At 33.0% G+C, this 10,637-nt stretch overlaps 1 long non-coding RNA gene and 1 pseudogene across 1 annotated transcript; one reads left to right on the top strand and one right to left on the bottom strand.

The window, feature by feature from the left end:
• Positions 1–2,888: 2,888 nt before the first annotated feature.
• LOC120123454 lies at positions 2,889–6,662 on the bottom strand (annotated as a pseudogene).
• Positions 4,601–10,240, top strand: LOC120123455. The gene is made up of 3 exons (XR_005516191.1): positions 4,601–4,720; positions 6,953–6,962; positions 10,229–10,240. It is a non-coding gene; the product is annotated as an uncharacterized LOC120123455 (long non-coding RNA).
• The last annotated feature ends 397 nt before the right edge of the window (positions 10,241–10,637 follow it).

The following is a 10,637-nucleotide window of genomic DNA, read 5'->3' as shown; positions in this document are numbered from 1 at the left end:
AGACTGGTGGTCAAAGGATATGCTCAAAAAGAAGTATTGATTTTAATAAAATATTTTCTCCTGTGGTTCGACTAACAACAGTTCGAGTAGTTTTGGCAATGTGTGCTACATTGAACTTACATCTAGAGAAACTAGATGTTAAAACAGCTTTTCTTCATGAAAATCTTGAAGAAGATATTTACATGCTCCAGCCTGAAGGTTTTGAAGAAAAAGAAAAGAATAACTTGGTTTGCAGGTTGAACAAATCTCTGTACGGTCTAAAGCAGGCGCCGAGGTGTTGGTATAAGAGATTTGATTCCTTCATTATGTGCATTGGATACAACAGACTTAATGCAGACCCTTGTGCTTATTTCAAGAGGTCTGGTGATAACGATTTTGTTATATTGCTGTTGTATGTGGATGACATGTTGGATGCATGACCCAACAAAGATCATATTGAAGAATTGAAGGCATAACTGACTATGGAATTTGAAATTAAGGACTTGGGATCAGCAAACAAGATTCTAGGGATGCAAATTCACCAAGACAAAAGTAATAGGAAGATTTGGCTTTCACAAAAGAATTACTTGAAGAAGATCTTGTCACGATTTAACATGTAAGATTGTAAGTCAATTTATACCCCTCTTCCTATTAACTTCAAATTATCCTCCAGTATGAGTCCTAGCAGTGAAGAAGAGAGGATGGAGATGTCTCGAGTACCGTATGCATCAGCAGTGGGAAGTTTAATATTCGCTATGATATGCACAAGACCACGCATTGCACAAGCAGTGGGAGTGGTTAGTCGGTACATGGCGAATCCAGGCAAAGAGCATTGGAATTCAGTAAAGAGGATCCTGAGATACATCAAAGGGACCTCAAATGTTGTATTATGTTACGGAGGATCAAATTTACTTATCAATGAGTATGTTGATTCTGACTATGCAGGGGATTTGGATAAAAGTAAATCTACTACAGGATACGTATTTAAAGTTGCTAGTGGAGCTATAAGCTGAGTATCAAAATTGCAGTCAGTTGTGGCTACATCCACAACAGAAGCAGAATATGTAGCAGCTACACAAGCCAGTAAAGAAGCAATTTGGTTGAAGATGCTATTGGAGGAGCTTGGGCACAATCAAGAGTATGTCTCTCTGTTTTGTGATAGTCAAAGCGCCTTGCATCTAGCAAGGAATCCATCATTTCATTCAAGGACAAAGCACATACGAGTTCAATACCATTTCATTCGTAAAAAGGTGAAAAAATGGACGGTAGATATGCAGAAGATTCATACCAAAGACAATATAGCAGATTTCATGACGAAGGCGATCAATGCTGATAAATTTACATGGTGTCGATCCTCTTGTGGCCTGTCAGAGACGTAAGCAACATGATGGTACAAGGTAGAAAGAATGGTGTGAAGATATGATTGTTCCAATCAAATCTTCAAGTGGGAGATTGTTTACTATGCACCGAAAGTGTGCATAATAAATGCAACTTTCGGTGCTGCTTGAAAAAAAAGGGGCAGCAGCTATTGTTGAATTTTCAACAATGGTAAAATCTCATTTTTAGCCATTATAATTTAGGGTATTTACAAATTAGTCCTTAAAACTTCAACTATAAATACCCTAGCTCATTTAGCTTCAAAAGCATCCCAAAGCATTCTAGCTTTCTTCTAATACTAGAGAAAATTTAGAGAGTTTCTTGAGAGTCGTTTTCTCCTTTTTATCAAGAGAGAATTATCATTGTTTTCTCCTTGGTCGATCGAGAGAAGTTGTAATTCCTATTTTCTCATAATGAAATTCTTCTACCGTTGCCTGCGGTTCTTACCCTATATTATTTAGGGGTTTTCCACGTAAATTTTGTGTCTCTTTTATCTTCATTTTTATTTTCTCAAATTATCAGTTACGATTTTGCTCTTTTCGATAGCCGTCTTCCGCAACAAATACTACTTTATTATCACCCTATATTAATAAAAAAATATTTGCATTATTATTATTTTTTGGCTTAATACCAAAATAAATGTCCAAATTATATCGTTTTAACCAAATAGGTGTCTAAACTATTTTTTGACTCATCTAGGTACCTAATGTTACAAACGTTACCCATTTAAATACTCGGACTGTCAACGACGTTAATTTCTCTCGTTAAGTGACATATGTCATAATCTGGTGATTTTACATTTTTTTAAAAAAAATTAAAAAAATTATTATATTTATTAAAAAAAACTCTAATTTCTCTTAAATTATGATATAGCTCCAAATCCCTAAAATCTCCCAATGTTAACCTTAACTCGCCAAGACGTAGTCCTTGTCATCCTCCTAATCATACATCGTATTTGTTGTCGCCAATTGGTCGTCAGAATCGCATGGGATCGTGATTTTCAACCTATGGTTCGCGGGGCATAAAACATCTATCGATTATCAATCGGTCACGATTTCAAAAGGGTTTTGGTCTCCGGGAGAAGGGGAGGTTGAGTGGAACTTCATCGACAACAAAAGATGACAATCGACGTAACTTTAGGGGTTGAAATGAAGGTTTTCAAAATTTTGATTTATTTCGAAATTTGTATTTTTTTAAAAATATATATAATTTAAATTTTTTAATTATAAATAAAAATTTTAAATTTAACAATTGTGACATGCCACTTAACAAAAAACTAGCACCGTTAACAATCTAGACACCTAAAATAATAACTTTTGTAACATCAGACACCTGAATAAGTTAAAAAATAGTTTAAACATCTATTTGAGAAAAACATTACAGTTTAGACGCTTGTTTTGATATTAAGCCTTATTTTTTTCACGTCATTCAAGCGCACAACCCTTAGATTTCCCTTTCACTCCATCCCATATTCGAGACACAAACACACTTCATACATAATAAGATCGTTTAGAACACAAACAAAATGAATTTCTCATAAATAACGGTACAGTTCCGTGAAAATCACAAAGCCTCCCTCCCCCACCCCAATTCACAAACAACTCAACTAAAATTACATTAATAAAATCCTAATCAAAATCAAATCATTAGTTAGACCACACATGCACTAAACCGAGCCTATTACCCGTATAAATCTCATTGCGTTCTTCGTCATAGAAAAGAGCAGTGATATCTTCTAATGCTTCCGCAACCGTGCTTATAATTCTCGACATGTTGCTCTGTGTTTTCAAAATGCAACTACATTTGCCACTGCAGCTGCATTGTTTTTCCACAGGGAAATTATTGCCAGCCCTTATTTTAGCAAGACATTTCCCTGTCAATATATTGCTGATATTAATGGAGCCTGTCACAACAAGGATGTATCAAGTTCATTAGCCGCACACATAGACGGTGAAACAAATACAAACTAAAGAAAGATGCAGGAAACAAAGATCATTAAAAAGAACAACAAATTATCCTGCTTTACAAACATGCCAAGCGCTTAAACCTGAGTTTTAGGGTTGCATTTCAAAGAAAGTGAGTAGTTTAAAGAAAGAAAATACTAACCGTTTCCTTCAGATAATGGATCATCAGAATCAGCCTTGCAGTATGAGATAATGAGGTCTTGATCACTTGTGATGTATATATTATTAGTGTTGCAGTCAGGATGCCACAAAAGGTGATCCTCAAATGAAGTTACAAGTTCTCCACGGAAATTCCATACAGCCACTGTCCGATTTCTAAATGTAAGGAATAACTGGTTCTCATACAGAAAAATAAATGCTGACGGGGTCGTAAATTCATTTTTGCTAACTTCTGTTAGCTCAGAATTGCGAACCTGCACAATTACATTGTAGAAATTCTTTTAGCTTCCAAACTTTCTACTTTTAGAATGGAATAAATGAATATTCACAAAGATTCTTACATCAAGAATCTGGAGGTTTTCGTTTTCCTGCTTCACAAGAAGCTTTTCATTAAACTGTTCAATGAAATCCACCTTCTTATTCCGGTGAAGAAGGACTAAAAGATTTGAGAACAGTACCATCCTCTATTGAAAGAATCTTAAGAGGAACATGGCCACCAACTTTAGCGAAAATCAATAACATGATCCCTGGACTGTCAAAAATAAATGATGGAAACAAAGTCAATTACGTAACAAGACACCATTAAAGCAAACAGGTTAAGGCACCATTTGATTGTTACTCCCGGTACTTCTTTTATCTCCAGTAAAAAGGCAAAAGTTTGTTTAGACTAAATAATACTTATAATTAGAAATAGTAATTTTTTACAAGAATAAAATGCATAATGTATACAACAGTTAAGAAACAATCAAGAAAAGCCTAAATTATTATCAACTATCAATACGTACGGAAGAATTTATTTTTTTAATAGAATAATACGTACAGAAGAATACGAAAACCATAAAGGTTCCCTTTTATTATCAATGAATGAATCTTTATTCTTGCAGGAAGAAGACAACCATCATGTAAGGAGCATTACCTGATTTTAATCTCTTGCACATTTCTATCTGATATGGAGTATAACATTGTATAATTTTTTAGGTCAAACACCTTGTATATGCTGATTACAAAACAAAAACAATATATATCAAACTCAGAAATCTAGTTAAGGAACCAATTGAGTTTAGCACAAAAGGACATTCAATAGGTGAGTAATTACCTATCCTGTGCGGAATAGGTGAGCACCTTCCCATTAACATCATCAAACTCGACAAAACCAGGCCACTTAAGTGACTCGGATTCAAAAAGAGAAAAACCAGCATCAGGTTGGCCTCTCCGTATGTATCTGTCAATCAAACAGAATAGTTTCAGAACGGAAACATGCCCAAAAGCAGTAATTCATGTTTTTCTTTGACATTTCCCCCCATTTATCTTTTCAGATCAAATTGGAATAAGAGAAGGGTTCTAAAGAGGTTAAAAAGGACAGACATACTCAATCCTTGTGCTTCTGCATTTCAAAGAGCTGAAATTGTCTGATGCATAAACTGAGACTGTAATGAGCGAGTCGTTGTTTTTATTGTAAAACAAGCTTCGTATAACTTCATCAGCAGTGACATTTAGAAAGCATATTCTTTGATTGGTTTCTGCATCCAAAAACAATAAATATTGATACCCCCAACCTAATTCTTGATTCAAATAGAAACATAAAAGGCAATCAAAAACAAGTTTAGAAGGTAAAACATGATCCCCACCTCGGCTAAATGCTGCACATATACCAGATTGAGCAAGAGCAAAGACAATGTCTCGTGCAGCTACAATCTCTATAATCTTTGATCTCTTCCTCAGAAATGATAATACCATCGAACAATGTCCTTTTGGATCATGAGTATCATATTCCTCCTATGTATACACATGCAACATATCACCAACATGAATTTAGTAAGCAAGCTCAATAAGAACAGCAATGCCAATCAGCCCTGTGGCTACACAAGTAACAGATCACCTATTGACTTTCAAATTAATCCTTTTGCTTGATAGACTTCAAGCAAAACAAAATGAAAGAAATACCCTTCTCTGCCTTCCTACTTAATGTAGAAATAAATACAAAGATCACTGTTAAAAAGATGAACTGGATCAAATAGCAGGAATGTATCAAGATTATCTTAACACCAGCAATAGAAAAAAAAGAATCTAAGTTTAAATATCCACCTATGCATTTGAGCTTATATTTCTTACTCGAATTTCTTAAACAAGCTTTATCATACAAGGAAATAAATAAAATCGACATCAGGAATCTTTGGAACAAAATTCCACCATTTCAAACTTTTTCTTTCGCTATTAATCATATTATAAAAAATTAAACAGACAAAATATAAAGATCAATAAATTTTAAAAAACAATAAAACTGAATCAGAATTGTAGCAATAGTAAGGTAACATGGAAAGGATGGATGCTCCACTCTAGTAATCTATTAATATACAAAAGCTGTCACTGTGATTAAAGTGTAAGCTGTTAAAAAGGGATTGTGTATCAAACTAATTTGAACCCCACTGATTCAAAGCTAGAGTTTCCTTTATTTCTACCATAAATTTGCAACTGTGGCTAAAATGGTCAATTTTTTTGGATTGTTATCAAGAAAGCGTGAGAACCTCGACCTAGATCTTATATCCGAAAGCAGAATTCTCATGTAAATTGAACAGAAAAAGGAAAAAATCCAAGCTTTAATTGCAATACCAGCACATAAAGAATAAGATTTGTGCGACAATGAAATAATTAGAGTAGGCTTAGGTAAAGTAAGTAAAAGAAAGAACCTGCAAGCGAATGTTGCGGAAGCGCTCCTGGGCGTCGGTGATGGAGAACGCACGGTGTCGCTTGGAGCAAATTTCTCTTCGCTGAAGCTTCTTGACGCTGTTAACAAAGCCATCCGCCCTCCCTCTCTTCTTCGATGCGACTATTCTCCGTCCACAGCAAGGCCTTGGGCTCACCGCTAATCTCCGCCCACCATCCATAACTTGTTGGTTTCCTCCTTTGAATCTAACTAAGTTCTTCGCAAAACCCTAAGTCCGAAAATACCCCATAGCCGCTGGTGGTGGTGGTTGCGCTGGGACTTCAGCTCCCATAAAATTAACAGCCCTCCTACTCCTAAATCCTCCAGTTCTAGGGTTTTGCTAAGTAATACTATTCTGCCCAAACAATAATCTAACAGAATACAGTCAACTCCCTAGCAGAAGATCAAGATTGTTCCTTTGTTATCTTCTCCTCCTCCACTCGTCTTTCCATCTAGATTCCCGTTAGCATGCCGTACGATCTACTTTTCAATTTTCGAATTGAAATGAATGAATAAATAAATATATAAATAAATAATAGGGTTTTTTTACTCACAATGTTACTGAATTACATGCGGTCATTTCTCAATAAAGTTGGTATTTATTTTTTGAAAATTTTCAAATACGTGCCTGCACAGTATTTATTGTTAATGTACAGATTAAATGCATCAAACGGTAAGGCTAAGAGGCGAGGTAAAAAAAAGTTTAATTATAAAATAAGTGTTAACTTATTGTTATTTTATGAATTTTGGAGTTTTTTTGTAATTTAAGATAAATTAAAGTTTTTTATAAACATAATATTTTTAAAAAAATTATCGGATTGTGACACGTGTTTCATAACAGAAGAAATTAACGACATTGACGGCCCGAACACTTAAAATAGTAATTTTTGTAACGTTAGCCGTTAGACACCGAAATCATTCAAAAAATAATTTAAACATCTATTTGTGAAAAAAAATTATAAATTATAGTATGTCAGGAAATAGATCGGGTCGAATTTCTAATTCATTCTGATTTATTTAAAAAAATTAACTTTTTCACCTACATTAGACTTGATCTGAAATTTAAAAAGATTTTATTTAATCTAACTTTGAAGATAAAATTTATATCCTATCCAACATGATTTGACCTACCTAAACATATATAGCATGCTTATTATAAAACAAAAACCTAAATAACAAAAATAACACTATTATTATAATTATTTCTAAAAATATAATGAATAACTATAATATTATGTCAAGTTAGATTAAATTTTTTTCACCCTGTATTCGAATTTGATCTAAGATCGAATTTTTTAAATAAAAAATAATTATATCGATTTGGATCGAGTCAAAAGATATCAGATTCGGATGAAACGATAATCCCTATTATGTCACGTAAGGATGGTCAAGATTCAAGTCTGTTCGAATATTTGATTCCTTTAAACATCCAAAAATATTATTTCTTCGTCCGTCACTCGATTTGATTCAGATTTAGAAAAAAATTAATTCACCTAATTTGTATGATAAACACATATACTCGATTATATATATATATATATTGTATTTATTAAATAAAATATTGAATAATTAAGAAATAAAAGTATATTGTAATAATTCTTTAAATATCTAAAGATAAATTATACTACTATTTCTAAATTAAATTAAATCAAATATTTTTCATTCTAAATTATATTACTATATCCGCTGTGAACGTTATGATTGAAAAACAACTGAAAGTGAAGCAACATAAAACAACTTACAAAATTATATAGTAAAACAAATTTAAAAGCATAAATAAAAGTATGCGAATCTGAAAAAACATATATACAAATTCACATCCATAAATACCTGTTTAATAAATCATTGCCACAAGTTAATAATTTAAAAAATAATTACATATTTATTTTAGGGTAACCTACGTATTTAATATCTAAACTATCAATTTTAATTCGTTTTAGTACTTAAACTCTCATTTTTTTTCAAAATTATATTTAATGTTTAGTTTTCATTTTATTTTAGTATTCCGTTGTTAAAAACTTAACGTGTTTAATACATAAAAGATCAATTTTGGTATGTTTTAGTACCCTAAACTTTTAATTTATTCAAAAAAATAATATTAAATTTTGAACAATGTTACTAAGATAAAATTAAAACTAAACTTTAGGTACGATTTTCAAAAAATTGAAAGTTTAGATATTAAAACGGACTAATAATTTAGGTACTAAAATCATAATTCACCCTTATTTTTAAAATCAAAGTCCTGAAATTTCTAAATATCAAATTAGATCTTAAACTCAATTATTTTACCCAAAAATTACCCTAACAGATAAATATTACATGTGAGACACCCTTTCTCCAAATATTATCGATCTAGCACTCTTTCTCACAAAGCACTGGTCATGAGGCGCCTTCGCAGAGTTTTTTCCGAGCTGGAGACACGGTGAAAAAACGTTAATCATAATTCGTGCCTTCGCTGGGTTCTATTCGAGATGGCACCACGATGATAAAACACGGATCATGAAGTGTGCATTTGCTGGGGATCAGACATGTGGCGAAAGGTGCATATCATAATCCGTATTTTGCATTTAAATTCCAACTGTCTCGCCCTAAATACCGCCCAACCTCCCGACCTCTCCCCTATAAATACCCCTCATCATACACTCATACCACTAAAAAAATACTTTATTTCTTCCTTCTATATAACGTTCTATTAAGTTTTAAGTAAGTATAATTATCATTTTTATAAGCTAATTTTTTATTATATTATAATCATTTAATCATTTATTATTTTATTATATTTTATTGTACTAATTTTTTATTACCTTTTGCAGTTATAAAATGGTAGGTCAGTTGTTGCGTTTAGATGAGAATCATTTATCGAGTCATTTTGTCGATGCGATAATAATTTTAAATTATTTTATTTTATTTATTGTGAACGTTTTATTCGTTTATTTTTTATTATTAGTTTATATTTTAATTTGTATACTATTTATTTAATTAGGTGAATGATCAGATATTATATCCATTTATTAGTAACGTTAAATTAGAGATATCGAGTCGTGTCTGGTTGTATTTAGCTAATGTTGGATTCAGTTACATAGCGAAATATGAAGGACACTATAACCTTGATTTCAACCTTATTTATGCATTGATTGAGAGGTGGAAACCAGAGACACACACATTACATATTACGTATGGGGAGTGCACTATTACGCTGGAGGATTTTTCCTTGCATTTTGGGCTTTCGGTAGATGGAGATGTTATTTCTGGTGTGGCATATAGTGATTGTCATTCCTTGTGCGAGGAGTATCTTAGAGGCATCCCACCTAATTTCAATAGGAATAGCAATGGGGCGGGTTCGGGGCGGGTTTTGCTCGCCCCGTCCCCGAACTCGAAATGAATCCTCATCCCCGACCCTGACACAATCCCCATCGGGTTTTTTATCGGGGCACCCCGTCGGGGATTTTTTTTGCCCCGTCCTCGAACCCGACCCAAAATATTATACTCAAACCCGAACCCGAAAATATTATATATATAATTAATATAAAAAATAAAAAAATTATATATATAATTAATATAAAAAATAAAAAATATTATATATATAATTAATATAAAAATAAAAAATATTATATATATATATATAATCGGGGCGGGGTGGGGATACCTTGCCCCGTCCTTGAACCCGACCCGAAAAAATCCCCGATACCCGACCCGACCCGACCCGATATCATTCAAACCCGACCTGACCCGAACTTGATCGAGTTTCGGGTTTCCCCGTCGGGTTCGGGTCATTATGTCATCTCTAAATTTCAAAGGTGGTCGAATATTGTTATCATGGTTGGCTAGAAATTTTTTAAGGTTGAGCGACGACTGTTCCAAGGATCAAACTCAAATTTTTATCGGGTTTGCATATTGCAACTTATAGGAGGGATCTTGATGTTCAATAAATCTTGCAACAAAGTCCATTGTATGTGGTTGCGTTATCTCGCAGATTTTTGAGTTACCGGTTTATTCAGTTGCGGCTTCACGATTTTGGCATCTCTATATAAAGAAATGTGTCAAGCAACTGATTATCGAAAAAAATGCTATCGGCGAATGTCTCATTCTTCTGTAATCATGGGCATGGTATCGCATGCCCTTTTTATGTTTGATCGTGAAAATCCTGTTAGTCTTCCCGTTATTGTTGAGGTAATTTCAATACTGATTGTGTATATAAATAATTGTTTTGAGTATATAATGAAATTTTTTTACATTGAATAGGTGGTCATCTATAAGGAAAGATGATCGTGATGTACCAGATGAATTGTAATAAATTCGACTGCTCATTGATCAAAAGACTGGTACAAAGGTATGTATTTAAATTTTATTATTTACCTTTAATTATTGTTATATAATTAGAATATTATTTTGATAAGAATTATATATATTTGTTTTAGTTTCAATGGGCTTATTATTCTACTGAAGAAATGAGG

The sequence above is a fragment of the Hibiscus syriacus genome, unplaced genomic scaffold, assembly GCF_006381635.1.
Source record: "Hibiscus syriacus cultivar Baekdansim isolate YM2019G1 unplaced genomic scaffold, ASM638163v2 tig00110393_pilon, whole genome shotgun sequence".
Taxonomy (NCBI): Eukaryota; Viridiplantae; Streptophyta; class Magnoliopsida; order Malvales; family Malvaceae; genus Hibiscus; species Hibiscus syriacus.
The sequence above is the reverse complement of the archived record's forward strand: the minus strand, read 5'-3'. Positions and strand labels throughout refer to the sequence as shown.